The 12,153-nt window shown below is 37.5% G+C and overlaps 1 protein-coding gene across 4 annotated transcripts in view; it reads right to left on the reverse strand.

The window, feature by feature from the left end:
* Nucleotides 1-12,153, reverse strand: part of RSPO2 (R-spondin 2) — a 184,807-nt gene that overhangs the window by 61,786 nt on the left and 110,868 nt on the right. The gene's annotated exons all lie outside the window — the stretch shown is intronic.

The following is a 12,153-nucleotide window of genomic DNA, read 5'->3' on the forward strand; positions in this document are numbered from 1 at the left end:
TAAAATGCATGGTCTATTTTACAGGGCACTGGTCAATGCTAGCACCTACATTCATCAGAGGGTGACCTGGGTGGGGCGCGGGGGTGGAAGTTTAGGTCATTTTGTTGAAAACCTACAATGTGTCAAAGGCTTTACATATATTTCCACTGAATCTTCACAATAATCCTACAGCTGGGCAGTAGAAAATCCATTTTGCAAATAAGAACCTGGGACTAACAGAGTAACAGCTGAATTGGTTCTGAAAGCCACCAAAACCATCTGCCTTTTAAATCCATTCTCTTTCTCTCTATAACTCGCTCACTGCAGTCCACTAGGAGTTTGTGAAACAGATGTGCTTTCGGGTCTGTTACATCTGGGTGTGAATACCGAGCTCTGCCCTTACCAGCTCTGTAACTTTAAACAACTATATGCCTCTCTGAGCCTCTACTGCCTCCTGTATTAAACAGGGGCATCACTGACCTTACAAAACTATTGTAAGGTTTTGTAATAATATATGTAAATTGATAGGCTCATAATAGGTAGTCTGCAGATAGAAGCCACAGTGAATTAGAAACATGTATTTTTCCACTAAACCACATACATTACAATAAGGTATAAAAAGAAGCAATAATTTATAAGCTTGTATTCTAGATCACATTCCCTGGTAGGCCAGTAACATCTGGGCCAGAAATCCTTGGTATGCACAGGTGAAAATAAATACACTCTTAACTACTCTTCAAGGAAAGTAAAGGAGAGAAGTTTGCAGGGCCGGTAAATTCCAAGGTCAAGTTTTCAACAGATTGTGGTACATTATTACTTGTAACAGTTTTAACCGATGCAATTGACAGCACGTAAAGTGCTATGAAAACTCTGCGACATCACATGTATTCATTTTACAAGGCTCCAGAACTATACTTCATGCTTTAAGGATTCAGAAAAGCTTTAAGACATATAGTTCCTATAAGCAAAGCGATAAAGGGGTAAAAAAAAATGTAGCCAAAATGTTAAATCACTGAAGATTTCAGTGATTTAAAGGCTAAATTTAAAGGCTAAAAATAAATTTCATTAAAATAGATCACATAAGAAATAACTGTGTCTAGACCTATTAAAAATGCCAACTCTTTGCCTTTCAATTTTGAGTCTAAACAGGCTTCTTTGTATTAAATGACCACTATGAAGCAGCAGCTAATGCAACTTGTTACCAAATTTATAAACAGAACACCAAATATGTGTGGGTCAAAGTCCACATACAAATCTACACTACTGCTCCTTTGGTGGGGAGGGAAATGGTGAGCACAGAACAGTTTATCACCCCATAAAAGGTTCATTTGTAGTCTTACATGCTGTAACCTGTATTTTAATAAAACCATGGTCCATAGCTGGTCAATAACCTCTTAATCATGGTCAAACTACATGACCATTATGTCCACAAATTGTTAGTTTTCTTGCTATATTTTTTTAAAAAACAAGCAGCCCTTCCTGCCGTAGTTATTTTCCAAGAAATAGTAATGAGCATTCCAAACGATAAAACAGAACTAAAGGGTGAAGAGGAAAAAAAAAAAAGCTCTTCTACTTAAAGAGAAAAAGAGGACTTTACACTTCATAAATCAGCTATCATCTATGAGGTCTGACTTCTCTTTAAAATAAAGCCACACCAATAAGCTTTTTGGCCAAAAAGTTATAGCAATAAGCATTTGGAATTAATTTTACCAGGCCCTTTGCTGATCTTTATTGTTACTTGTAGCTCCCTTTCCTCATTTCATTCCATGCTCCCAATACCAGTTCATAGAATATGGAATTGCTGAAATACCTATCATGCTCTGTAAAGTCCCTGAGGACTTCTTCAGGTATAAATCATGTTGGATGAAAGCTTAATTATTTGTTCTCAAATTCAAGTAGAATATAAATATGATATGTTCAAATTGTAGAAAACCATAACCATTTAAAAGATCAAGGTAAAGTATAAGTAATGACCTGAAAAACCCATTGTTAAGTTAAAAAAAAAAAAAAAAGACAAGTTGGCTGGGCATGGTAGCTCACATCTGTAATTCCAACACTTTGGGAGGCCAAGGCAATGCATCACTTGAGCTCAGGAGTTCAAGTTCAGCCTAGGCAACATGGTAAAACCCCATCTCTAAGAAATTAGCTGGGCATGGTGGTATGGGCCTGTTGGTCCCAGCTACCTGGGGGCTGAAGCAGGAGGATCACTTGAGCCCAGAAAGTCAAGGCTGCAGTGAGCTGTGTTTGCGCCACTGCACTCTAGCTTAGGCAATGAAGTGAGACCTGTCTCAAAAAAAAAGGCAGGTTGCAAGATATACATAGTATGACACAATAAAACTACGTATGTGTGCGTGTGTTCATGGGTATGAAGTAGCTTAAGGAAGTTAATTTGGGGAGGGGATAGTAGAATTTTGAAATATGTTATTTTTCTGAATCATATCCTTTATAATTACATTTATGTAATTAAAGTATCATAGAAAAGGTTATTACAATATGTATTTGTGACCTACTTAAGTTTACTCAAAAAAGTGCCACTTCATTAACATTGTAAAATTAAGCTCTTTTGATTTTAACAGGCAAGAATAAAGGCATCTATCCAATCTAAAACTTTTTCATATTTGAGTGCATGAATTATACCCCTGATTTAATAATGTTGAACCTGCTATAACCTTCAACATACGCCTTCATTTAGCCATCTCCGTATCCTTTGTTTTCACATGTTCAATAGTGTTGCTTTTCCTTCACTCAAATTGTAAGGGGAAAAAACTAAATAAAATATTGTCTGTGTAATAAAGCATTGTTTTCAAAGCTTTGATCAGTGCCAAGTCCTAGCACCTGAAGCTATGCTGGCCATCCTGGCCTCATTTGCTCTTTGCCACTGCATAAAACCAGTGCAGGTGGCCCATGCATTCAGCACCCTGCACTGACAGAGCTCATCTGCTCACAAACACCTACAAACCCAATATTTTTTATTCATTCATTCATTTATTTAGAGACAGAATTTCGCTCTTGTTGCCCAGGCAGGAGTTCGATGGCACAATCTCGGCTCACTGCGACCTCTGCCTCCCGGGTTCAAGTGATTCTCCTGCCTCAGCGTCCCAGTAGCTGGGATTACAGGCATCATGCGCCACCATGCCCAGCTAATTTTGTATTTTTAGTAGAGACGGGGTTTCACCATGTTGGTCAGGCTGGTCTCAAAGTCCCGACCTCAGGTGATCCACCCGCCTCGGCCTCCCAAAGTGTGTGAGCCACCATGCCTGGCCAAACCCAATATTTTTGAAAGCAAGCAGCACCACAAGCCACCTAATCCAGGAGGTCTCCTACTTCATGTGCTTCACAGTCCTTGATGACCTTTCCTCAGCAGCTCCAGATCCAACTACAACCCCCTGCTCTGTTCAGCCATTTCTCCAGGAGGTAACTCTTCTGCTTTGCGGGGGTTGGGGGGAATTCCTGTGCAGTCTCACAGTCCTGTATTTTCTCCCCCAGCTTGTAGCCATTTTCCAAAAACTACTTAAGCATTTTACCCTTCATTGGGATTCATATCAACTCTATTAACTCATTTTTATATAAAAGTAAAACATTCTCATTATAAGTAAAAACTCAAAGCAGTACAGAAGTTTTACAGGAAAAAATAGAAATCCTTTTTCTCACCTGAATGGCACATTAGGCCTACTCCCCAGAAATAGCCACTGTGTTAACAGTTTCTTCCATACACTTTAGAAAACCTCTATGTAAATCTTATAAATGAGTTAGTCACCATTAAAACACCAGTAGGATCATACAATAGATTGTTAAACCTTAGAAAACTGTATGCTACATAATAGGTATATTAAAATTTACTAAACATAGGACTTTTCTATAAAAATATGGGTTTTAAGTCCTCGTTCAAATAAAAGACCCTAGTTCAGCCAACTTACATGCTTCTAAATTACAGTGCCTCCTCAAAAATGTAACCTACCGAATGAGGACTGCCAATATTGGTTTAAGTAAAATTACTGTCCAAGTGAAAGTGCATCCAAATACAGTCTGATGGGGCTGTCATTTGGCAAGAAGGGCTTACCCTTGGCCAAGAAACAGAAAAATAGGCTGAGTACCCTCTCTCCTATCCTCTCACAGTACCCCGTACGGGCTCTAATATAACATTTTTCAAATCACACTGTAGTCCAGCTCAACAGTTCATTCTCAACATTCTCCAGGAACCTAGTATATGCCAGACCCTAAGAACCTAAACCCATTCCCTATCCTGGAGGTGCTAAGCCAGAGGGGTCCACGTGGCACTAACAGAGCATCACAATGTAACAGGAGATATTAGAGGCATGTCTTGGGTACATTAGAGACAGAAAAGGGACCCATTTCTGTCCTGCCATTCAAGCTTTTTTTTTCCCCATCTGTGAATTCCCCATTCCTAACACAGTATTGGAAACATGGTGGAGTTTTAATGCTTGCTAAGTAAATGAACATTAATGCCATTCAAAAATCCAATTTCTGTAATATTTGCATGCTTAGTGAGAGATTGATTGCACATGCACTGTAAGTATTTCTAATATTAAAAAGCCATACTTGTTGTAAAGAACTGCAAATCATATGGAAGAACCAATAGTTAAACACCTGAAAACAATTATACTGGAGAATGTAACTATCAAAGGAAGGCGGGTGATGTGTGCTATAAGTTGGAACTTCAGATGAGCAAGTTTTAGGGAGACAAGAAGAAGCAGAGTCCTGGCAAGGGTGGCTGCCCTCATCATGAGGCAAAAGAGAAAATCCATATGGCAAGTGACAGGTCCAGTGAGGAGTGGCTTGGAGGAAAAGGAGGTTAGGCTATGGGATGGTTACTTGGGTTTAGAAGCTTTGGGTGGGGATTATAAATTATTCATAATTTGAGTGGCTTTAAGTATTTAAGTAATAATTAGTATTAATAAAAATGAAGCTCAGTTCAAGATTAGGGGTTTGGTCTGACTAGCAGTGAGTAGTCCCTGTAGATTCTGGCCATGAGCATAACATCACCATGTTTCCTCATTGAGACAGGTAACAGTCCCTATGGGCCAACCATCCTGACAGGTACATAGGAGCACAGATGAGAAAACAAGGTCCTTACACCTCAGGATCTTCAGTCCACTGAGGGGAAAGCTCCACAGAGAGGCAATTAGGGAATAAATGACTACTCTAAGCTTGATGTAAAGACACAGCGAGCTGGAGAGTGAACATTTTCAGAAAGTTAACCTTCCTGAAAGCAGAAGACAGTAGAGGTCAGGAAAACCATTGGTAGGCTCAACACTCCAGGGAGAGGAGTTATAATGAATCCATAAAAGTGACAAACCAAGTGGAAGAGAAGATGGAAAACTGAGAGAAGCCAAAGATCACGCAACTATCCTCTCTTCCTTTGGTCTCAACAGTGCTTTCAGGGCACTTGGCAAATGGACAGAGTTCCTTTTGTTTCTCTTCCCAGCTAAATTAAGATGACAAGAATCATCTCTTAATTGAATATCTCAGCATGGTCAATCAGATAAATGAGAAAAGTAAATCCTTAAAAGCAGAGGAACATCAACCTTTGTTAAATCTAAATGTCAAAATGTAATTATATATATTACAATCAATTATTGGAGAAAGGGAAGAAGTCAATAAAGTAGAAGGAACCTCGAACACCCCTGGGAATCTATGTTCTCTTATTTCTTCATGCCCATGAGGGCTGTGGACTTCAGATTGCCTTAGCACACCATGAAAATCCAATTGCTTGTTGCTCCAACTGCTCTTATTTTAAACTAGCATCTCTGTTCAGAATGTGGCAGTCAATGACAAAAACAGGGCATTTATTTAGTCCCCACGTAGTAGATGAAAGGATCAAAGAACATCAAGCCAACCTCTAGAAACCTCTAGAGATTTCTCTGCCCACTGCGTGCTAAACTATGAATAGAAATTAAAGGCACAGTTTGTTCCCAAAACATTCAAAATTAGACTTTCAGCAAATTTTCACATGGAAAGCACTAGACTATGGAACTTAATATAAGGTTTTTAAAAATTAGTTTTAGGCTTATCTAACAATTTCAAGTACTATTTAATATTTCCCCTCAAAATTTGCAATGGGGTTATAAATATCCCTAAGTCTTAAGCTTTATGTTATCAAAATCATGCATTTCTAATATGTACCATTACAGCAATTCCACTAGACTATGTATTGATAAAAATTATTATACCTAAAAGCTAAAATTACATTTTTTTGTAATACAGTCAAGTAACACGCAGCTCGTTAGAACTTCATTATATTTCAACCTAAATAAAAGATGAATCCAGAAGTTTCAGGACTCAATGTTTTATATTTACAATTAAACTATTTGAATGATGACACAGAGAGCCAGCATTACTAAATTAACAGAAGATACAGGGTTAAAGTCTGTTTATAACCCAGTAGAATGAGTTTAAGTCAAGATTGCCTTAATTAGTTAGGATAGTTGGTATAGGATAAAATTCAACTATGTCAAATGCAGAACAGGACACTTAGAATAAGAGCAAGGGGCAGGAAATAAGAACTATGTGGAGAATATAGTGGCCACTCAAATAGTACAGTGGTTAGCAGATCTGAGGTTAGAATCTTGGACCACTTACTATTGTGTGACTGTGGTCAAGTCAGTGAAGCTCTTTGTCTTAATGTCCTCATGTATTTTTTTAAAGGTATTATCAGTCTCTATCTTACAGGCTTTTTGAGAGGATTCAGAGGCTTAATCAGTGCAAAGATCTCAGCACAGTACCTGCTGTGTAATTAGTTATTAAAAGTGAGCTTTTATAAGTATAAAAATTTACTACCAATGTGATCCAGCAATCCCACTGCTGAGTATATATCCAAAAGAGGGGAAATCAATATATCAAAGAGATATCTTCACTTTCATGTTTATTGCAGCACTATTTATAATAGCCAAGATATGGAATTAACCTGAGTGCCCACCAATGGATGAAAGGATAAAGAAAATATTTTATGTATATACACACAATAGAATGTTATTCAGCTATAAAACTAGAATGAAATCCTGTCATTTCCACTGCATGGATGGAACTGGGGGACATTATGTTAAGTGAAATAAGGCAGGCACAGAAAGACAAATATCAAATATTTTCATTCACCTGTGGGAGCTAAAAAAGTAGATCTCATGGAGATAGAGAGTAGAATGGTGGTTACCAGAGACTGAGAACGGAAGGGGATGAAGAGAAGTTAGTGAAGGGCTACAAACATATAGTTAGATGGAAGGAATAAGTTCTAGTATTCAATAGTACAGTAGGAAAAACTATAGTTAGTAATCATTTATTATATATTTCAAAATAGAAGAATTAAAATGTTCCCAACACAAAAAAATAAATGTTTGAGGTGATGGATATCCTAATTACTCTGATTTAATCATTTCACATGGTATACAGATATCAAAATATCACATGTACTCCTAAAAATACATACAACTATTAAATATAAATAATAAAATAAACTTTAATCTAACAACTAGGACAAAAGGATTGCAGCCCAAGATGGTGAATGGAAGGAAGCTCAAATAGGATACTCCACATGGAAAAAATAGATATAATTTTAATAAACTGTATATATGTAGTTTTAATAAATAAATAAATATATATATATATATATATGCACTACTCAAAGGGCATTACCCAATAAATGGCATTACCCACTGTCTAGAGTACACTTAGTGGCTTCACCCTTGTTTAGGTCACACAGCTTAACAAACTGATCACAATCATTTGTTGGGCACCTGCATGGAAAATCATCTGCTTTGAACATTAGGAATCAGGAGTTAGGAAACCAAGATCTAAAGGCAATTTTGACCTGGGGTGTGGGGACAGATGGCAGAAATCACATTCTCTTTGTGCCCTACTCCCTTAACCATCAGATAAAAAGGGGGAAATACCTGACTTACCTATATCATACAATAAAATCCTGACCTAAGCTGTGATTTCAATCCTCAAGTTCCAATTAGGCAGAATGAATTTCTATCTAGAAATTTACATACTGTTTTTCAGATAGCTATAGAGTTCTATCTTACATGCCATAGTATCTTTTATTTTAACTGCCGAGGACATATATGCTGTCAAAAAATGTATCAGGGAAAAGTATTTAACTTGAAGTGTTGCAACAGTTCACTTTTTAAAAACTCCAAATTCAAACTTTTGCAATATGCTGCTAGTAGCTTCACTGTGATATTTGAATGTTTAAATGTTATATCTTGCCCACCCACATAGAAAAAATATGAAGAAACGTGGAGGCTTGTGTAAAATTATGTGGTCAAATAATGAGGAACTCTGAAAATACTGGCTTTATTTCTCATATATTCAAGTGATGCATATTTGAAATCATTCTCAAAACAAATGAAATTAAAATGAACACATTTGCTAAGAACGTTAAATGCTTAAAGAGAATTTTTTCCCATGGTGGAGGTGTGAAACAGTGGGAGAAGGACAACTACCTCAAAATAAAATAGCAAAGGAATGTGATAGTAATGAAAAGTTTCAAAAACTGTAAACCAAATTAGTATCTCATATCAGATTTTAAATTCCTGCCATTATTAGAACTCTCATCTTGGTTACTTCTTGTGCTTTTCCTTTTTTGGTAACTTGTCACCCTTTTATATTAAGGTAGAACTAGAGTGGTTTAATCAGCTTCAGACCTGCATCTTAGTTGGATTTTTCCAAATGTTGGAAAATGCAGATCTCTCCACCCAACTAAATGGAAAAGCATATGTAAGCTAATATATGTGTTGCCCTCCACTCAACCCCCATCCAAGGAAAGCAAGAAGAATCTCTTAATCTCTTTATACTCCAAATAGGCTAGAGCAAACTTTTCCTATAATGAGCCAGATAATAAATATTTTAGGCTTTGCAGACCATACGGTATCTGTCTAAACAACTCATGTCTGTCATAACACAAAATGCAGCCATAGACAATATGTAAATGATTCAACATGGATGTTTTCCAAAAAAATTTATGAACATTGACATTTAAAAGTTAATATCATTTTCATGTGTCACAAAATATTGTTCTTTCATTTTTTTGTCTTAAAATCTCAATGACTTAAAAATCTGCAAGCTATTCTTAGCTTAAGGGCCCTAACAAAAAGATAGCAGTCCAAATTTTGCCCTTGGGTCATAGTTTGCTGACCCCTAGGCTAGATAATTACTGAAATCCCTGGGGTACCTTGATAGAAAAAAGGAAAAAAAAAATAAAGAGTTTTATTTTGAAAACACCAAATGGTAGCATTGAAGCTTGGGGAGGCATAGTGATGTCTTCCATATACCATCTGGCTGTGGGCATAAGACAGATATCAGACAAGCATGAGGATGCTGGAATTCAGTTGACATGGGAATACTTTTATTTCAATATTTTTAACTTTATTCACACTGTATTGATAAATCAAGAATGACAACTCCTGATCAGTTGTCAGTAGGTCAATATTCCATTCTATTTTAATAAGTTTTTAATTTCTTGCTTGCTGTGGCACTGACTTTTGAACGAAGTTGCTGGTTGGAAAGGAAGGAAGAGAGAAGAATTTTACGAAGCCATATGTTTGGGCTGAAACTAGCTTGACATTTATGTCCAGTCCTGTAGTTTGATATTTTTAATTGCTCTGTTTGTGAGGGTGGCTTTGTCATGTATGCCCATCTAGTTTGATGATAAAAGTAGATACAGTCTTGGTTGTACCACGCAGTGGCAGGCAACCTTCGGGCCAGTCAGTGGACTTATCAGAATGCATGTTACCTGCTTTGTAAATGAGGATATTAACTGCCTCGCAGGATTTCCAGATGCGATTAAGAAGATGCAGGTGAAAGTATTTTAAAAACTAAAGCATTAGGTGTATGTTTTATCTACATAAAAACAGCACAAGGTGGCATCTGCCTTGGAAATATAATAATAGAACGATGTTGCCTAACTTGGGTCTATGCTGAAATAATAGGCTCACTTACAAGAACTACCAAATCCACAAGAAACAAATGTAAGCTTGAAAAATACAATTACCTCTATTAAATGGAAAGTCAGGACTTTTATTTTCCAACCATTAGTACCATTACTAAAAATAAAAGTAAAATGTTTTGTAAAGAGTGTCGAAAATCATATAGCCAACTTTCTCACAGAGAGAAAAATGTTTATTCTAGCTTTTAGAGTATCAGTTTGATATAATCTATCTTCCAGGACAAATTAGGAGAAAGAATGCCCTTTGAGTTTTCCATAAAGGGTAATGGAATAGAATTAAAACAGGGTTTACATCTCACAACAGGCAGCTACTGCATTGCAACTGTGGACCAGTACATTAAACAGTGCACTGTGCAGGTGAATAACCATTACTGAAGTTGTTAATATCATCCCTGATCTGGCCTACTGAAATCTTTGATGGTTTATCCATACAGGTGCTACAGATCACAATGACAAAATTAAGATTGCTTTATTGCAGCTACAAGAGAACACTGTGATCTTTCAAAAACACACATTTTTCACATCATTTCCCTACTTTAAAATGCTTCAATGGCTCACCTTCACTTGCAGAATCAAGTACAAACCCTTGATTTTAAAATACAAGATATTTCTTGCTAGGCATGTCTATCTACCTTCTTAGCCTCAACTCCACATGTACCTTTCACCTTAGTCATGCTCAGTTATATGTGTGAAGTTTCTTGAAAACATCCCCTGCCCTCCCAACACCCAGATACCTATGATAGTTCTTCCCTCATGGTTTTACCACTCTGTCCATCATAATCCTCCTATTAAATGTAGAAAACAGAGCCTGTCTTACACTAGTCTGTATTCTTAGATCCCAGCATGGGGGCCTGACATGACAGATGATGATAGATGTATCTGCTGAATTAACAAATTTAATGCTAAATTTCTACCAGTTTAGAATAAACACAGTCTTTTTTTTTTTTTTTTTTGAGACAGAGTCTCACTCTGTCACCCAGGATGGAGTGCAGTAGTGCAATCTCAGCTCACTGCAACCTCTGCCTCCCAGGTTCAAGTGATTCTCATGCCTCAGCCTCCCAAGTAGCTGGGATTACAGGTGCCTGCCACCATGTCTGGCTAATTTTTGTCCTTTTGTAGAGATGGTGTTTCATCACATTGGCCAGGCAGGTCTCGAACTCCTGACCTCCAGTGATCCACCCTCCTTGGCCTCCCAAAGTGCTGGGATTATATATGTGAGCCACTGTGCCCAGCCCATTTTGTATATTTTAGTGTAATAGCATAATTCTGTAACAAACAAAAATACTTCAGATTATGCAGAGCTACATTTTCAAATTAGGCACCAAATTACTAAATATCATGTTAAAGCTTTTATGCCTCATGTTTTGCCTTTAAGAAACAAAAGGCATGCACAGTCCTTAACCATAAACCAAGCAGAAATAAGGGTGGGAGGGAGAGACTGAACATTAAACTGGACTTCAAATACGCAGAAAGTCATAAGGTGATCAATACTGTAAAAAGAAACTGCCAACATCAGATATTACTCTTTTACTGAGATGTTTTCATAGACCCAAGTTACTAGGATGCTATTATTCCAGAGTGTGTTACATCATTTGTCTAAGCTTACAAAGCTAGTTACTGTCAGAGCTCAAATCAGAGCCCACCATTTCTTCCAATCCAGTGTTCTTTTAGAGACAGGATTTACCATAATCCTTTCAGAAGATAAAATTGAATGTTTTGATATTTTTAATGGGATTTGAAACACTTAAACTGACCATTTGTTTAAGAAAAAGCTGGCGGCCGAGCGCGGTGGCTCACGCCTGTAATCCCAGCACTTTGGGAGGCTGAGGCGAGTGGATCACAAGGTCAGGAGATCGAGACCATCCTGGCTAACACGGTGAAACCTCGTCTCTACTAAAAATACAAAAAATTAGCTGGGCATGGTGGCAGGCACCTGTAGTCTCAGCTACCCAGGAGGCTGAGCCAGGAGTATGGCGTGAACCCGAGAGGCAGAGTTTGCAGTGAGCCGAGATCACGCCACTGCACTCCAGCCTTGGCAACACAGCGAGACTCCATCTCAAAAAAAAAGGGGGGGGGGGGGAAACTAGCCAAGGAAATTCAGATTTTTCTAATATTTGCATTTATAACTGCGTAACAGTTTTGTCAGTTTTGTCTGTATTACATAGTTTAAGGTACAGTTGACCCTTGCACAATGCAGGTTTGACCTATATCGG

Source organism: Gorilla gorilla, chromosome 7 (assembly GCF_029281585.2).
Source record: "Gorilla gorilla gorilla isolate KB3781 chromosome 7, NHGRI_mGorGor1-v2.1_pri, whole genome shotgun sequence".
Taxonomy (NCBI): domain Eukaryota; kingdom Metazoa; phylum Chordata; class Mammalia; order Primates; family Hominidae; genus Gorilla; species Gorilla gorilla.